This window comes from Chamaea fasciata, unplaced genomic scaffold (genome assembly GCF_029207755.1).
Source record: "Chamaea fasciata isolate MVZ Bird 193981 ecotype frontalis unplaced genomic scaffold, bChaFas1.0.hap1 SCAF_4, whole genome shotgun sequence".
In the NCBI taxonomy this organism is placed as follows: Eukaryota; Metazoa; Chordata; class Aves; order Passeriformes; family Sylviidae; genus Chamaea; species Chamaea fasciata.
In genome coordinates, this window is record NW_027094089.1 from 3,583,829 (window position 1) to 3,602,201 (window position 18,373).

At 42.0% G+C, this 18,373-nt stretch overlaps 1 long non-coding RNA gene across 1 annotated transcript; it reads left to right on the forward strand.

Annotated features, from left to right (window-relative positions):
• The first annotated feature begins 7,994 nt into the window (after positions 1 to 7,994).
• Positions 7,995 to 9,911, forward strand: LOC136288759 (uncharacterized). Its single transcript, XR_010720572.1, has 3 exons — positions 7,995 to 8,174; positions 8,264 to 8,443; positions 9,000 to 9,911. It is a non-coding gene; the product is annotated as an uncharacterized lncRNA (long non-coding RNA).
• Positions 9,912 to 18,373: the final 8,462 nt, after the last annotated feature.

Here is an 18,373-nt window from a genome sequence, read left to right on the forward strand (position 1 = left end):
ATCAATAAATACAGGCTCACCTCCGATTATTAGGAGCCCTGTGTTTGCATCAGAGTTGCTGATGTGACTCAGAAATGTCATTTGAGATTTAATGAGGTTGGAAGTAGAGCAAGAATCATTGTCCTCTGCTTGTAAGAGCAAGGGCCCATCAGGCAGTGTTCACTTGAGCAGTGCAGTCAGAAGATGCTGACCTGGGGTAATTTTGTTCCTAGCAGAGTGCTTCAGCAAGTAGGTGAATGGGGTAAGATGAGAGCATGAAATAAAAACACTGTGGAGAAAATGAGCTGATGAAACACTTTCAGTTTCACTTTCTCGAGATGGAAGTGTAACTATCTCTCATTGACTGCTTTTTTTCTATCCTGATATTAAAAAACCCAGAAGAACTTCCTGAGCAGTCTTGGAGTTAGTAGAGTATTTAAACTCATTCAATTACTGTGATGAATTACTTGCCTGTCATTGATCTCCTTATCTGCCCCAAAGTACTTAGAGGATGTTCATTTTGCCTTCTCAAAGTGCTAAGTTTGAAGTGAATTTCTGTTTACTTATGTTAATAACTAAATCAAAGGAATCAAAATGAGCTGTACATGACTAATTGACTAGTTTGTTTTGCTGTCATCCATGGCAATGCTGATAAAGGTTTTCTGACAGCATGCAAATCAAGTTGCTATCAGCAAAAGGCATTCCCTGTATAAAAAGCAAAAGAAGCAGGCAAGCTGCAGTTTTTTCCTAGAAAAGATAGAAGCTGCTTGGGAAAAAGGAGCTGCCTTTTGAAGGAAATGTCAGGGCAGGGAGGGGGATGGGATTTAATGAGATAAAAGGACAGGAGACCTTAGGCATAATTAAGTCCCAGAAGATCTCACCGATCTTAAGCAGAACCCCCCACTCAGCAGTCCTTCTACCTTCATTGGAATTAAAGTTTAGTTTGGTGTCTAGGTGGAGAGGAAAGACCTGCATTATCAAGCATAGAAAGCAGTGAACCGTGTGAAGGAAAAGGTCACACCCCCACGTGCAGCACAGAAGGTGGAGAAGGAAAAGGTGAAGATATAAGACAGCTCAACACTTACTCTCAGTGTTGGGAATGGGAGAGGTGGATGTCACCCCATGGATCTGTCACTACCTCTCCCACCGTAAAGGAATTTACATTTCCATTGAAGAGGGCAATGTAGAGGTTTTTCTATGCTTGTGGCCATTGTTCCTCTTTTTAAAGTCCAAAGAACTGTTGCAGAACTTTTAACCTGGTTTAATGCAGGCATCTAGCAGACAGGTGAAACACACATTTCCATAGACAGTGGACTTACACATTTCAAGACATCTTAGTTCAGTGCATTTTCCTGGTGGTACTGGACATTTTATCCTCCCTGCTAGCCCACAAATAGCTACCATCAGACATCCAGTTTCTATATGGAAAGACAATAAGAGTTTTCCATGCAGAAACTTTCAGGGGTAACAATTAGCAACCCAAATCAGTGCAACTCATGAGTAGCAGGCAGGACCAAGAACACCAGACAGTATGTCAACTGCATGCAGATTGCCTGAATCCCAGGCTTTCCCTAGAAAAGTGGAGCTCTCACCCTGGGGAAGCACTGCACTGAGTACAGTGGAAACTCAACAAATGTATCTGCAAATTGGTCGCTGTTGGGTGACACTACCATTCTAGTGAAGGCACCTTTGCTCTTCCTGTGCCATTCCTCATCAGCCACCCCTCAGCTCTCATCCCAAGTTTCAACAGCTGCAGGTACCTTTAGACGCTGTTCTACTACCTGTTACTTTCCCAACAGCATGCCTGGGTACACAATATGTACATAGTATTCTCATTTTCTTAGTGCTTGTGATAATGAGAAGCTAATTGATCTTCAGAATGAACAGAATATCAAGAGAAAGACAAAGTTATGTAAAATAAGTGAGCACACATACTTTCTCCAATACCTGGCCCAACAGGCAGGTAGGTCTTAAGAAAAGGCATTGCCTTGATCCACATGGTGGACCTAGATATCATCTGCATGCAGCAACTTCATGGATTAGCTCACACAAAGGTGAGTGGCCAACACTCCACTTTCCATTCATGCATAAGGTGGTCTTGAAATCAAATAAACTATAATCTCACTGATTGTTTTGCTGGCAAAAAAAATAGGTATGGCTCATCCTGCAAAACACGTGTGTGTGCAGAGTGCAGAAAGAGTAGCTTGCTATTTAGCTTTAAAAATACTCTGTAATCTTCTTGAAACAGCAAGGGTTCTTAAAATGTCTTGTCTTTAAAGTTTCCAAGTACTTTGTCAGGCCAGTGGAAAGTGATAAAAAAGGGATACCTTGACTCTGTGCAATAGGATTTCTCTGAGCTGAAATTCACAGCCTCAGCAGACAATAGTTTGCAGGATGCCTGCAGCTATCTACTTTGGTAGGATTTTCAGCTATTTGCACTAGTACCCCATCTTCACCAGAAGGCCTTTCCCTTCACACTTGCTTCACAGCTTTCACCACGGTCACAACTGAGGGCACCTGGACAGCACTGAACTTTAGTAGGCATTCTGCTTACATCGTATGGATCCACCATGCAACAGACCTGCTATTACAGTTGATTTAGATGCCAAATTAAACCTTTACATGAGATGTCCAAATTACAACATTTCCCTGCCCATCCCTCACAAAATAAAATGGATGCTGCAGTAGTTGTAAGACCAAGCTGTAGGTCTCACCCAAGCAAGTTTGGCATCCCACATAATTCCAGGGTAGAGAGCTGAAATAACACCTATCTTACCAATGACACCAGCTCAGGCGTGGATAGTTCCCCCCTGATCTGTCTACTGTCTGATCAAACCAGGACTGCAACAGAGCAAGCCTACACCTTTTCAGCTGCAGCTAATCAGAGCTCATCAGACAGCCCCTCTGAGAAACAGCGAAACCCCATCTGAACTGCTTTAAGAATTAGGTCATTATTTTCCATTGTCTTGAGCAATAAACTTGGAATCAGACCCAAAGAAAGCACTAATCCTGCTACAAGTTTCACCCATTAAAAGACCCCCACCAACTTCAGAGCTCTTGATACATGATTATGATGGATTTGTATTTCTTGGGTGTAGATAAAGACTTCATAATCACTTCACTGTAGACAACCTAATGTTTTTTTCAAGTGTCATTTCAACACTTCCATCATTATTCAGATTCACTCATCCAATGATAAAAATGTAAAAACAGAAAGAACAGCATCCATTCTCAAATCTTTGTACAATGACAGTTTCACAAGCTTACAAAAAAACCCCAAAACAACTAAAACTCCAAACAAATTCCAGATACTACTTTGACTTCCCTACAAAATTGTTATTACAAATTTCACTGCAGAAAAGGTTTCAGTCTTACATGACTTTCTGTGAGCCACAGATCAGTAACAAAAGCCACAGAACACTAAGAAAAATACTCTCAAAACTCCAAACATGTCCATCAGAAACATGTCTTCATTTTCTTACAACAGCTGTAGGAAAACTAAGTTTCCAGCGAAATACACAGCATGTGCCAGCAGGTTTCCACAACTCACAGAATAAATTAATTTGGGTACACAAAGAATTTAGCCAACAGAAACAAACCATATGGCTAAGTCTCAAAAGTGTCTATTTAACTAAATAAAGGAAGTTTTAAAGATGTTTGTTTGACAGACCTGTATAACTGCCCTTGTGTTCAATGTGGCTAAAGTGCGAATTAGAGTTTAAATTGTAATTAAAACAGTAATTTTCATTAGCATGCATCCAAACTGACTGTGTTACCACAAGCTTGCTTTAATGGTTTTTATAATCTTTGCTTGCTTTCCTCACTGGACAACCAAGATCTCGTTCACAAGAATATTTCCGGAAAGGTTTCTGAGTTAGCTCAGGTTATTAATGTTTGCAGAGTCACTTCCACTGCATAGTGCTGGTTTCAGAGGCAGACAAAAGACCAAATTCATTGTCAAAAGTGGTACCATGTTTCTTCAGGGCCCATCATCACTGACAGTGACCAACTAGTAATGCACCAAACCATCTGGCCAACTGCCTATGGAGAGCAAAACTGAACCTGTAACAAACACTCACTGTATATTCTGGGTATTAAATGCTTTTAGATCTCTCTATAGTTGTTATGCAAGCAGAAAAATGGGCAAAATTCAGATGAAAGGGAGTAAGAACTTTTTGGCCACCATGGGGGGACTAAAGCATGTGGGTGGCCAGCTACAGACATGTATGACAGATCTCAGTTACATCCTATTATGTGCCCATGCCCAGACTATTTGCTGGAAATACTGCCTTAATTATCTATCCATTCAGTCTGTAGAAATTCAAGCCAGAGCTTCATTTACTTTTGAATTTTTCTACAGTGAAATCTGATATTCTGGGGTGCTAAATTGCTTCTGCAGTGTTGAATATCCCAAAGCCCTCTAAGCCTCAAAAGACAGCAAACTGCTGTCTTGCTCTACTCTCAAGAGGACCATACAGTGGGGAAAACTGTTTTAAATGACAATATAAAACTTTGCTGGGGGCAGGAACAAAAGCCTCTGCAACCAAGAATTAATCTTAGCTGGAAACTACATGCAGAAGCACAGTCAAAAGGGCTCCTGTCCTCAGAGAGGAAGGCAAATATTCCCTACCCTGCTTCAATTAGCACAGCAGCACATTTCGTGGGCCATTTGGGACCTTCCTTTGCCCCTGTGTCTTTTCTCGAGGCACTTAGAAGCAAGTGTTAGATCAGCTCATAGAGAAAAAGAAGCACATACAAGTGTTAATTCATTCCTCAGCAGAAAGCAGGACATTAGGACACCACAATTCTGCTGATGGACAATTGCTGCCTACTGAGTCTCCCCATTACCCTGAGCAAGTGAGAAGAGCAAACACAAGGTGTAAGACCAGGCCTGTGGCACCAGAGCTACTGCCTGTGCTGGGGAACTTCCCAGATGAAGAAACCTGATCTCTGGCAGGAAGGCAAGCTGGAGTGGGAGTAGTAGGTTTTGCATCACAAAAATATTTTATTGCGTTTCTTTCAACAAATAAAAACAGTTTTTATAGAAATCACTGATGTCAAAGCTGGTCAAAGCCAAGCAAATCCCTGTGCCTGGAGTGTACACCTTGTGAAATGCTATGAAAGAATGTAGACTGCTGTTTGCAAGCATTTTGCCACACAACATGGTCAGCCACATCAGTCCCACTACTTAAGTTGTGTATGAAAATGAGCACTGGCTAAACTTTCTCTTTGGTTACCAGTGTCATGCCAAGATAAATGGTCTGGCTGACTATCCCTGCAGATGGTGAATCTTCATACTTTCTAGGGTGTACTGATCCATTTTCAAACCCATGTCTAACCACTAACCAGGAACAAGTAGTGCATTGTTTAAAAAGGTGCTGGACCAAACAACAAATGGAAGAGGTAATACCTTGAGAAATTTTTGTCTGGAAAAGGGAACTAGCAAAAAATCTCAGGCTACATCACAAAAAGAGAAACTTGGAGGAAACTGTGTGAACTAACATTTTTAGCAATAAATTTCATGGACACACAACCCAAAACTTTGTTCCTGTCATGGTTTAACTCTGGCTTAACACCAGGCACCCATGCAAGCTGCTTGCTCACCCTCCCCACATCTGGGGAGAGAAGAGAGAAAAAAATTAATGAAGAGTTTATGAGTTGAGATAATGACCGGAAGAAAACTCTACAAGGGCAAAACAGGCTCAACTTAAAGGTACAAAGACAATTTATTACTAACAAAATCAGAGGAGGAGGATGAGAAGTAAAATAAGCCCTTAATACGCCTTTTGTTCCCCCAGTCCCCTCCTTCCCTCTGACCAACAGCACAGGGAAACAGGGTGTGGGGATTTTGGTGAGTTCATCACCAGAGGTTTTCCTCCCCTGCTCAGGGAGAGGAGTCCTTCCCCTCTGAAACCACGGGGTCCCTCCCACGGGAGACAGTTCTCTGTGAACTTCCCCAGCGTGGTTCTAATCTCACCAGCAGCAGTCCTCCCAAAACTGCTGCGGCCTGAGTCCCTCCCACGGGCACACAGTCCTCCCAAAACTGCTGCAGCCTGGGTCACTCTTCCACGGGGTGCATCCTCCAAGGACAGGCTGCTCCAGCCTGGAAGCAGGGCCCCCTCTCTCCATTGAGTCTTCCACAGGACCACAGCCTCCTCCTCCAGGCATCCCCCTGCTCCAGCATGGGCACCTCCCCCAGGGGCTCTGGGTGGATCTCTGCATCCCCTGTGGATCCCCAGGGGCTGTGGGTGGATCTCTGCATCCCCCCTGGATCCCCAGGGGCTGTGGGTGGATCTCTGCATCCCCCCTGGATCCCCAGGGGCTGCAGGAGCACAGCTGCTTCCCCATGGTCTCACCATGGCCTGCAGAGGAATCTTGACTCCGGGGCCTGGAGCAGCTCCTGCCCTCCTTCTCCACCGACCTTGGTGTCTCCATGTTGTTTCCCTCACATATTCTCACCTCCTCCTCTTCTCTGGCTGGAATTAAAACTGTGTCACCACTTTTGCTTTGATTTCTTCTTAAATCTGTTATCACAGAGGTGCTACCAACATCTCTCATTGGCCCAGGCTTGTCCAGCAGCATGTCCATCCTCAGAGCCATCAGGGATTGGTTCTGCCAGACACGGTGGAAGCTTCTGGCAGCTTCTCACAGAAACCACCTCTGTGGCCCTCCTGGCACCAAAAACCAGGCCATACAAAACCAACGCATTTCCCCTGAGCTCATTGCATAACAAAAGGCTCTCCTAAAATGTACCCCACAGCCAAATGAAATTTACTGACTGGAGGAGCTTGTAGCAACCATCAAAAAACTGCAGCCTACTGTTCCCCCCCCCCCCCCCAATACATCAAGAAAAATCAATAATGTGGAACCTGATACACAGCCCACACAAGGCAGTCAGAGCTTCAGCCCATCAGTGGATGAGTCCCTCAGTAGCCAGTGTGGAGCAAAGTGAATCCTATCTCTGAGATGAAGGAAGGAGATAGTCTACCACTTCCACACAAGCAGGTGCTGTGAAAACAGGGACACCAAGTATTACTGCAAGCACACTGTTATTCTGTTCATTCCCTGCATGGGAAAGAAGGCTCTCTAGACATGCCAAGGGTGTGCTGTGAAACACCAATCCTGCAGGGTCAAGCATCAAGTGGTTCGTGCTTGAAAAATAACAGAATCCCAGATTACCTGAGACACTTTTTGAGGGCTTACCACAGAGATGCACCATCAGTAAGAACTTTAGTTTATTCATGGGCTCTGTTACTCCATCTGCTGAATACCATTTGAGACATGCATGCCACAAAGCAAGACAAACTAGTGCAGCAAGGTCTCTGGGAGCACTGCTGATAACAGATACTTTTAATTTCTCATAATTTCCAGTCATCAGAGGCGGTGTGTGGCAGAGCTGAGGTGTGAGTTGGGAGACAGCACTGTCTCTCTCTGGAGATAACTTCTGCCTTCCTCACAGTGAGTCATATGCATCCATGTGGTGTTAATACTGAACTGGTCAGTAGCCTAAGGAAAATTGGCTCCTAGGTGTAAAACACTTTCAGCACAAGCCTTGAGATATACACACTTTCCAACAGGGCAGTTAGGATGAAGCACTGGCCTTAAAAAATAAGTAAGTTCCAACTTCAGCTGTTTGTTCCATGTTGCAAGTATTTCCATTTCCATTAAAAAAAAAAAAAAAGGCTTTGTGGCTTCAAAGAAAACTGGTTTCTAAATAAAAACATCTTTGTCATTAATTATCACAGCCATTCCAAAAAGTTCTTTGAATAAGGAATAATTAGAGTAACTGGGTTAAAGGGGATGAGACCTGTCTGTAACAGAACTGTTAATGCATAAAGGATAAGACTTAGTTTTGTCATCTGAAAACCACATTACTTTCTCTGGTTGGAAGCAGGTCAAGTGCCCTCAGGAAATAGCTATTTGGTTCTCACCAGGAAGTAATCTGATACTCACACATCTCCAGCCTTATTAAAACCTCAGTATGAGGTAAAGTCAAGGATGTCAGCTTAGTTTCTTGTTGCATTGAAAGGACAAGGGTGATGTTTGAAAGGAAAAAGGTTTATTATTTTTAATCAGACACTCAGGCAAATCAAGCTGTCAGTGAAGCACATGCAGAGCTGTTTAGTTTTCCAGCAGCCCACACAAGACCAATAATGTGAGGAAAAACAGAGCTGCTAGAGGATGGATCATGCAAGGTAGTATGCACTGAAAAGCTGTGCAATAGCTTAAGTGTGTGTTTAATTTAAAGGCAGTGAGCAGACCTCATTACTATTTTTTTTGATAGGAGCACTTGCTTCCATGGCCAGCTGAGAATGGGATGACACAGAGGATATAAGAAGAAACATCCCTGCATGCTAATAAAAATGGTCATTACTATGGAGGTAGCTACAAGGGAGTTTTATGGATGCTGTGTGTCAGGACATCAAATTTTGCTTCTCCAGCTAGAACAGATGTAATCTATCAGGTATGTCCTCTGTCCTGAGCCATGTTTTTACTATTATTAATCTTTACTTCTTCAGTGTTTTCTTTTCTTTGAGAAGAGGCGTAGAGGACCAAAAACAGGTGAGGGGAGTCAGATGAATTATGTAATTGGGGTGTGTGTTTCATCAGAAGATGGAAAACTAGGCCAAGCGAGCTTCCTGCCATAGGTTTTATATTTTGACTTGCCAAGGGGAATAAAAGGTTTGGCCTCTATTCCTCCAGTTTCAATGAAAGCAGAACCATCCACTTTGTTTTCAGATTTCACGCAAAATTCATGTGATGCTTATGGGAAAACAAAATCCTATGAGAGAAACAACATAAAGCATCTCCTAATGAAGATTTGTTCAAATTTTAAATGCTTCAGAACATAAATATTGTACTAAAACTTAGCAGAGGGTCACATGGGAGGCAGGGGGATGGTATAAAATAGTCATTGCCTTAATGGGCAACTGTAATAGCAATTCTAATTTCCCATAGCACTTTGTCAACCTACCTGGCCTCACTTGTTTTGCTCTGAATGTCTTTTCTATTTTGAGAAGTCCAGAGTCCTGATCTTTGACCATTCAAGCTTTAATTCACTAGCTGAAGATTGCCATGAGAATGCCACAACATATTGATTGACCTGTATGTCACCCATTCAAACTGAGCCACCCAGCCCCTCCAGAGGAGGAAGTTCTTCGTGGATGGCAGATGGAGTACGTCAGTGGGGCTAACAAGCACTGGCAGTTCCTGTATGGCACATCCTACACAAAAACTGATCTATACCTTTTCTGCAAAGCCCCAGCAATCAAGTCAAACCAAAAGAGTGAGGAACAGGGAGCATTCCCCACAGCACACGTTGAGAAGGTGCCACCTGCCCTGCCCTGGGGGTTTGCAGGTGCAACCCTCCTCATGGCCACACTGTCTGGTGGCTGCATCACGGCCCTGCAAGCAGGAACACCACCTCTACAATCCAAGCCTATTTATTCCCACTGTGCAGCTCCATTATAGAAGTTCCTTACATTGAACCAGATGGATGAGCCAACACCAGAGAGGGGATTAGTGCCAGAGTGTGGGAAGAAAGTTCCTGGTTCTCACTATGTCCTCTGACTGCACCTCTTTATTTTGTGAGGTCTGTTTTTTGTCAAGAAATATCTGAGGGAGAAAAGAAAAACAACAAAAAGACCAAGATATTTCAAAATAACATGTACTGCTTGTCACAGCCTTGTACATGTCCCAGGTGCCAAGCCAAGAAAAGTCTCTTTTGCAGCCTTTGTTGGAAACAATTAAAGTTGAAATTAACTTAACTTGATAAAGTTGACAAATCATTATTTCAACCTTATCTTTTCTTCTCTTTCAGACAGCTATGAAAATTTTGTCAAAAATAACAATGCCAGTATTCACTGAGGCTGGCTCAGATGTTTGAGTCATCGCCAGCACATGGCTCTGCTAGGAGAGGGCAGCCTGAAAAGCTTGAGGAGTCTATTTCTCTTGAGTTTGATATTCCTAATGCCAGGAGAGAAAGCCACCAGTGAGATGAAAGCAGGCCAGAGCAGGAGTGATGGAGCTGTGCACACAACATACAGAGGCTAAGAAACAACCCGTTTCTTAAATGGCACATTAAGCCTGATTTCCAGCAATAATGCTTTTCCCCATATTAATACAAGATGCTTTTATGTAGGTGTCAGCCCATTTAACAGCTGGCATATGACATTACTCCCAGAGAATCTGGTGGATCAGTGAGGCTGTTGTTCTTCAGCTGGGGACAGAAACATGAAGAGGGGGAAAACAAAACCAGGGGGCCTAACTCAGTGCTGGACCTAATACAGCTTCTGAAATGTGTGAACAGAATGATTTGCAATTGCTGGTAGAATTAATGTCTATTTTTCCTGCTAAAGTAAAAGTCAAAGTTGGTTTGTATGCATGAAATGCTGATTTGTCAAAGCCAGACTTTGTTCTGTTTGGCTTAGCTATGCTGATGGGTGCCAGGCTCATCTTCATGTGACCAGGTCCTCACCACTGTAGCTTGTCAGGGACAGCATCCCTTTGTGCTTGTGGCTCCAGTGTCACCTCCAGTGTCCATTGTGTTGTGATTTTCTGGTGTGAATCTGAACTTCCCTTATTATTTCAGGGTCACACTTAACAGCTGCAGCACCCTGCAATGACAGACACTGCTCTTAGTGACTGTGTCTTGAAGACAGTCTTCTGCAAGTGTTTAATTTCTGTCTGTTTTTCCAGTAGTCCCCATCATTCCAATAGTCATGGTCTTACAATGGGAATGAAATTGATAAAATTCTGATCTCTAGGGCCCAGTGAAACAAATGGCAAATAATGGCACTTTTCTCTCAGAACATCCTGCCATCAATTCACAAGAATTTAGATTTGGAGATAAACAGGGTGAAAACATCCAATATGAGAAGGAGATCTCTGTCTCTAACAATAGTACCTCAGGGATTTGAGCATCTTATCACCCCATGGTTTAACCAAAATTTAAATGGTGGTTACTATTGCAGGCACATTTTCTTCCCAGATAGACAGTTTGGTGATTTTACATGAAAATTAATCTTTTGAAAAATGGGTTAAACTAGCAGTTCTAGAACATGTGGAATAAAAACAAACATCTGCAATAGCAATGGCCACAAGAACAGCAGAACCACTAATTTCATCAGTGCTCAACTAAGTTAGTCTGATTAACAAATTCTCCTGCAATACAGCAAGATGCTCTGGAAAGCAACAGGGAAGTCAATACAAAATTGGCTTCCCTGTTGCTTTCCAGAGCAACAGGAATCTGGATTAAGGTATGAGAGGCACACAGTAGCCTATTCCACTCAGGAGCCTGGCAGAGATTTCTGCTGGAGTTTCAGCTGCTCACTGAACTTGCCTAGGGGAGTCAGCAAATAATACTGCTACTGTCAAAGTGATGAGACCATGACAAAACACAGGAGTGTTCCTCTTGAGAAAAGTCTTTGCAGCCTTTGGGATGGGTGCACACAGTGAAAGAGCATCTGGTAGCAGCTGTGGGTGCAGCAAGATCCCATTCTGGCAACTGGAAACATGCAGTGGAGTCAGAACTTTATCATATAAAGACCTGTGAGAATGTACACTTATGGCTGCTTGGATTGAAGAAAATACGTTAACTTCACCCCTTTGGGGGGGAAAAAAAATAGTGCAGCCAACACCTAGCTGACAAAGTCATTTATATGCAAGTAGATTTCGGTGCAGCAAAGATATCTATTGAAAAAATATGAAATAATCCTGAACCGAGTAGTGTTGTGCAGAGCTCCCATCTACTTTACTGAACTAAAAGGACTCATTAGAGGTTCTGCCTATTACCTGAAACAGAATGAAAATTCATACATCAAGAAAAATAAATGCTAAACTTTGTCAAAAAGTTACAACAGCAGATTATATTAATGAAGTGCCTTGCTGGTGATTTGGGTTATCATTTTGTATTATTCAAAACTAGGTACTAGTGACTGGGTGAATAGCACATTTCTTACAGGTTTAAATAAATCAATGAGATTAGGGTGGTAGTTAAATCCAAAAGAAGTTTCAGAACAGTCCAAGTGGCATTTAAATATTTAAGGTTTAGTTTGATGAATAAAAAGTGTAACAACAAAGCAGATCCTATTCCTCACATTTAGCAAAAAGCAATAAAAATGAAAATGAAGTTCTAGTCTTGGGCCCCATCTACTAAACCAATGAGGTAGAACAAGTTTCTCTAATTAATCACTAACCCAGAGGGCAGGGAGTTAACTTATATATATTCCCTGAATATTGTTTTATATAGTATTCAGAAGGGAAGGTGACATGATGCATCTACAGAATTGTTCGGAATTTGTCCTACTGGTATTCCATTTTGCTATAAAATACTTAAATACTCAGATAACAAATGGAAATAAATTTACTCTAATTTCATGATAAACTGAATGCTCCTTGTAGAATTAGTATATGGAATTCTATCTTAACTTCAAGAAACATGTTCTGCAGAGTGGAAAAGCATGCACAGAGGAGACTGAGTGAAAAAGAAGAAGTCTGAAGAAAGATCCTACAGCTTCAGGGTCAAGTGCACCCTCTTAAATGTGAGGCAACACAGAGATTTGAATTCCAGGTTCCTGTATCATAGACAGGCATGGTGACTGCTATCTGTTGAGAAGAAAGGGTGATCAATGCCTCCCCTGCTTCTTGAGTGCAGAGAGCAGGGGGCAAAAAAACAAAACAAAACAAAACAAAACAAAACCACAAAAATTGCTCAGCCTGAATATTTAACTTGAATCCATAAATAGGGTTTCCCATGAAGCCAAGGGATTTCCACTGGCACAAAACTCATTAGTCCCACTAAAGTGAAGCTTTCCATCTACTAAAGAGATTTTACCACTGAGACTGACATGCTCTTGGAACCATGCTGTTTCTCCATTCTCTCCTGATCAACTCTCCTGTCTTGTATAGTTGGAAGATTTACCCTTCTACTCTCCTGTCTAACATTCCCTGACTCTCTAGTTTAGCAGTAAATACTTGATCACCTCTGAGGACTGGACTATCAGGCTGAAATTATACAGTTATGCAAATTCTCTTGCTTCTTTGTTGAGAATATAACTACAGCATGTTACCTAGTGAATCTCATCTTGGGACCGTCTTCAATGTAGAAGTCACTAAATAAATGGTGACATGATGGTGTTTGTCAGGAGCGGCACATTAAAGGCTAAAAAATAAGCTTATTAAACACAATTTTTGCTGACTTGACAAAAAAAAAAGTTAGTAGTACATATCTTTATTAGTCCTTTCCACAGTACATATCTTTATTAGTCAAAGGATTAATACCTACTAACTCTGTTTTTACAGTGTGGACAGCACTTGGTAGCTAGGTGTCAGTTGAATTTCTTGAAAAATTGAGTCCTTATGGTTTTGTTTACCTTTTAGGATTATGCTGAAACTCAGAGGAGGTTCAGACATTTGGAATAAAATCTCCCTGAGTATAGTGAAGTAGAAGGGATGCTCTTGAGGCAAGACCTTACAAGAGAGCTCTACCTCATCTCTAAGCTACTCTCATTTCACTAATTGATTTGTGACCTTATTAAATCACAAGTCTGGTTCTGGGACTTCTTCCTAATACTTTGCATGCTGTCTCTGGCAATAGGCATCATTTCCTGGAACATGAGCAGGAATGACACTCAGTGAGTATTCACGTTATGTTCCAAGTAAACCAGGATAACCTCAGTATGTGCTCAGCTCTCCAAAGTCAAAAGTCACATCCTTTTACTCCTTTCTGCTTCTAACCTACTCACACACTACTTGAACCTATTTACACTGCTGGTCTCCACAGATCTTTGTAATAACAAATTCCATAATGTATTTAGGCGCAGGTGAAAAAGTACTTATTCTGCTTGCTGTAAGCCACTTGTTTAAATGTTATTTTTCTCTTTGACAACACTTCATGTGTGCAGAATGGGACTTCATCTATCACTTTAGATAGATGGACATGCAGATACGTCAGATCCTTCCTGCAAAAAGGCTTTGCACACAGTGAGATTCTACCTTGGATGAGGGTATGCTAGTCATTCATAACCCCAGACACAAATAATCTCAGTAAAGCAACACTGCAAAAGTGTTACAACAACTGAAGGTGACCCAGCATCCCTTTTTTGGCTGTAAGGGGCCAGGAAGACCGAGAGTGTCTTGGTCTCCTGTCAAAAGCATTTTTTGGATGCTATTTTGTTCTGGATTTTTGCCTGATGAGATTTTTCCTATCTCATTCCCAAGCCAGGCTCTGGACAAAGGCCTGTAACAAGCCTTTTCAGTTACACTGAAATAATTTCATCCTGTTTACAGCCCAGTCTGCAGTTAACAAAAAGCTTGTGTCTCCTGGGAAAGTCTGGCTTTACTGTGGACTTTAAGGACCTGCCATGTTTGGCTCAGGAAAGAGCCTCTGAATGAGACAGAAGGTCTCTCATGGGACACACATATTCCCTACAGTCCACACACCAGCATCTCAGTTTTCTTTTCACACGAAGTTGACTATAGGGGAGCACAAATTATTTCCTGTGCAATGGGAATATCCACCCAGAGCTTGCTGCCTAAGATGCTCATGACAGCAATGCTGGTGATATGGGTGCCCCATAAGTACACTCACTCCAAGTGGGAACAATACCCATTGCCTGTTGTCTGTTTGTAAAATAGGCTGCATGTGGTAAAGCTGGATCATATTGAGGTAAAATTGCTCTTAAAAGTAATCGAAGAATATGCTTAGTTTTCAGACTCAAGATTGCTTTAAAGAGTTTTTGGTTTCAACTAGAATGAGCAGGTCTTCTCAGACTGTGATGCCACCCACGGGAAGTAACAAGGCTGGGCTCCAGAGTTGCCAGCAGACCTCTCCTGAAAGATGAAACAGGAGAAAAATACATTTCAGCTTGTGTTTACAAATGGGCAGAGAGTACAGATGAACGTGCAAAACATCAGCAAGCCAAGCATCAAAAGGAAGATACCTGAAAGCATGGGAAATGTTGCTCCTACTGACTGTGGTGTTAGCTGGCAGTGTTGGGACTAAATGACTTTCAAAAGTAGTGTCATGTGTTTGCAGGCTGACCTGCCAAACTTGTACACACATCTGTGGCCTGAGCAGGCTTCCACTTAATGATGTGCCTATTTCCAGAAAAACACAGACGTTGCCGAACACCAAACAAGAATGTCATTAAGTTGGAGAGAATCATGTCTGCTGCTTCAACACATACATCAGTGGAGCCTGAAGGGACTTTGCAGTGTTGTCACAGGTGATGTGGCTGCAGGGTCACTAAGAGGCTGAGTGGAGCAGCCACAGTACAATGCAATAGTTGCTGTCATTGCAACACCACTAGCAGTATTCACACTGCAATAGCTGAGGCAGAGAAGTGGAGACAACAAGATGCTGAAACGTGTCTGGGATACACAAAAGCAGGTCACTGAGAATGAGATCCTGGCCAAATACATATATTAACCTGTCATGTCCTGGCAAATTTCTCAGATACACCTCCACAGACTTCAGGTTTGCCTGCATTAACCTTAAGAGGAGTAAAGGAAGAGGAGAAAATCCATAGAGAATTTAATTCAGAGAAAATAATCAAATGCTTGCCAGCCTTAATCCTGGGCCTTTCTTGCATTCAGTAGGTCAACGGGCTTTCCCCCCCAGAACACTGGTGTATTTGCTGCTAGGAGGAATGTAGCAAAAAGAAAAACTTTTGTTTGCTGAGGAAACTCAGAGGCCAGGAATACCCATGCAATTAGCCCTGTGCTGAGACTGCTGTCTACTAGAGATGGTAAGAAAGCAATTTAAGGAATTTCAAGTGACATATAAGCAGGGCAAAATCCAACTCCGGGCTCTGATCAGCTGTAATGGGAATCAGCCTCTTTTTCTCCATAGCCTAAATCACAAACACCACCAAATTCTTCTCACAATGTAAATCAAGAATGAAGTGCAACTAATGTTTACTTTATTACATCTGAGATTAATTTTTGAGACACTAATAGCACTAAAGCTATCCTTGTCTTTCTAAAAAATATCAGCTTTGCCCATGTGCTGACCTAACATTCATGGGGACAATTTTCTGCCAAGCAACACTGAATTTTTATGGCCAGACATAAGTGCAGGTTGCTAAAGCAGAGGCACATGTATAGTGCTGTAACTATGGCTATTTATTAACAGTCTTGAGAGCTGAAACATGCCATTTTTAAAGCTCTTTAATGCCCAGGGGGGATTAGATGCCTCTTTTCACTGATACTTCTCTTACTCTATGTACTGTCCTATTTCCACTATGTGCTGCGTGATACTTTACTTCCTAATCCAGCCTCTCCTTGTGCTCTTTTGGCTCTCTGTACCCTCTTTATCTCCTGTCATTTCACTTTCTTTTCCTAGTATACCTCTAAGGTATTCTATAAGAGCAGCAGGCTGTGTGCAGCTTCCAGGTGGGCTGTCATCATGCAGAACAGAGGGAGAGACCCCTGCCCTGGCACGCCTGGAGGGACATTCTCTGTGGTGGAAAGGTCCTGAGGAGCACTTTGCTGCCACAGCCTTGTGGAACAGGTCTAGGATTGCCCCTTGATTCTTGTGCGGTGCTCTGGCTGCTTGTGGAAAGCACCTCAGTGGCACCTTCATGCCATGCAGGCAGCTCTTTTGGTCCTACAGGAGTCTAGCTGAAAACAAGCACAGTGAAGCAGCAGGAGCAATCTCCTTGCCCCACAAAACATCCTCTTCTTTCCCAGAGGGAGTGGGGAGGGAGAGAGAACAATGTGTGATCACAAGGTTCAGGGATTTCTTCACACTTTAATGAAATATCTGGCATTTACCAGAAACCTCCTTGGGATCTCCTCTTCCTGCAGCTTGCCCACACAACAATTGTGTTCACTGTCAATCTCATGCGATTTAATCTCCTGTGTTTATTGTCACCCTACTGTTCCCAGCACCCTGAAAGTACAGCACTGAGCCAGAATGCTTGAGGAGGCAGCTGACAGCATTGCAGCAATTTCTCACCTCCCAAAACCCCTTGGTCTACAGACAAAAATATTTTGTAGTGGGTACAGACCTACTCTTTTTTTTTTTTTTTTTTTTTACCCTAACTGACAACAAGTTTATTCCACTCTAGGCAAACTCCATGGGAAAGAGGAAGGTGGGAGAAAAGTATTTTGAGCACACTTCTCATCTTTCCCAATTGAAGACAGGAGACAAGGAAGTAACAACTCCCACCTCTCGCTGTGTGGCACATCTTAGACTCCTCTTTGCTGCAGCATTTAGTGACACACTGTCAAGTTTGTGCATGTCACCAATGTCTTTCTGGTCCTCTTTACAGTCATATGGCTACCTATGTTACACATGACAAAAAATTGCAAATTTTTCATGCCATATCAGCAAAATTTTGCTTTTCAAAGTCATCTCTTGTTCCATCTAGCAAATGATGCTCCACTTCTATGCCTCAGGAAAGGTATTTTCCCCTCTGCAGCAAGAGGATTTTCTTTTTGAAACCTCAGCTCTTACAGGAACTGTCTACACTATAGCTGCAAATCAAATCAAATCAAATCAAATCAACACAAATAAGTTTAATTTTTTTCTACTTTCTGCAACGAAATGTGACCACAAAGCAATCATGTTCAGGCAAATGAGCATGTTCCTATTATTTTTTGCTAAGTTTAAATCCATTCTTTATTACCTCCCATTAAATCAATAAAGCAAATTTAAAAAGAAATTGTTATGTCAGAAATTATATTGCTTGAAAATAAATTGTTTCTGCTTCTTTCCTTTTTCTTTTTTTTTTTTTTAATTAAAACTGATGCGTCCAGATATTGAAAAATTTAATATGCAAATACATACACCCAAGCACCTGATGGGATTATATTTGTTCACAATTACATGTGCCTATACAATTGTTTAGGCCTGGAAATAAGCACTTAAATTCCTGCAGTGCCCACAAAGAGGTTTCTTATCCTGGAAGGTCAATTGGCTTTTGTGGTGATTAATTCCTCTACCAAAGGTTATCTCTGCAGGAAAAGATGGCATTTCTGAGATTCTGAGATGGTATTCAATCGGATACTATTGTCAAAGTAATGCTTTTAAACTTCTGATTATATTCAGGCTGCTTCCTCCCACCGTCTTCAAGAAAGCTTTGTATTGCCCTTTGCTGAATTTCGAGCTGAAGCAATAGTTTCATCTCTAAATTCAGCAAAGTTTAGTTTCCTAAGTGTGAAAACTAAGCAAAATAGTTTCCTAAGGGTGAAAGCTTTGTGCTGTTACATTGCCTATATGTGCTCTCCCAGATGAATAGCTCACAAACCCTGTGAAGCAGTTTTAACACAACAGCAGAGCCCTCACAAGCATTGAGAGTTTCAAGTTTCATGAAAATAGATGGTGTACTAATCACAGAGTATGGCTGGCCCAGGGTTGCAGTTTGCTTCCCCCATCTTTGCTTCCACT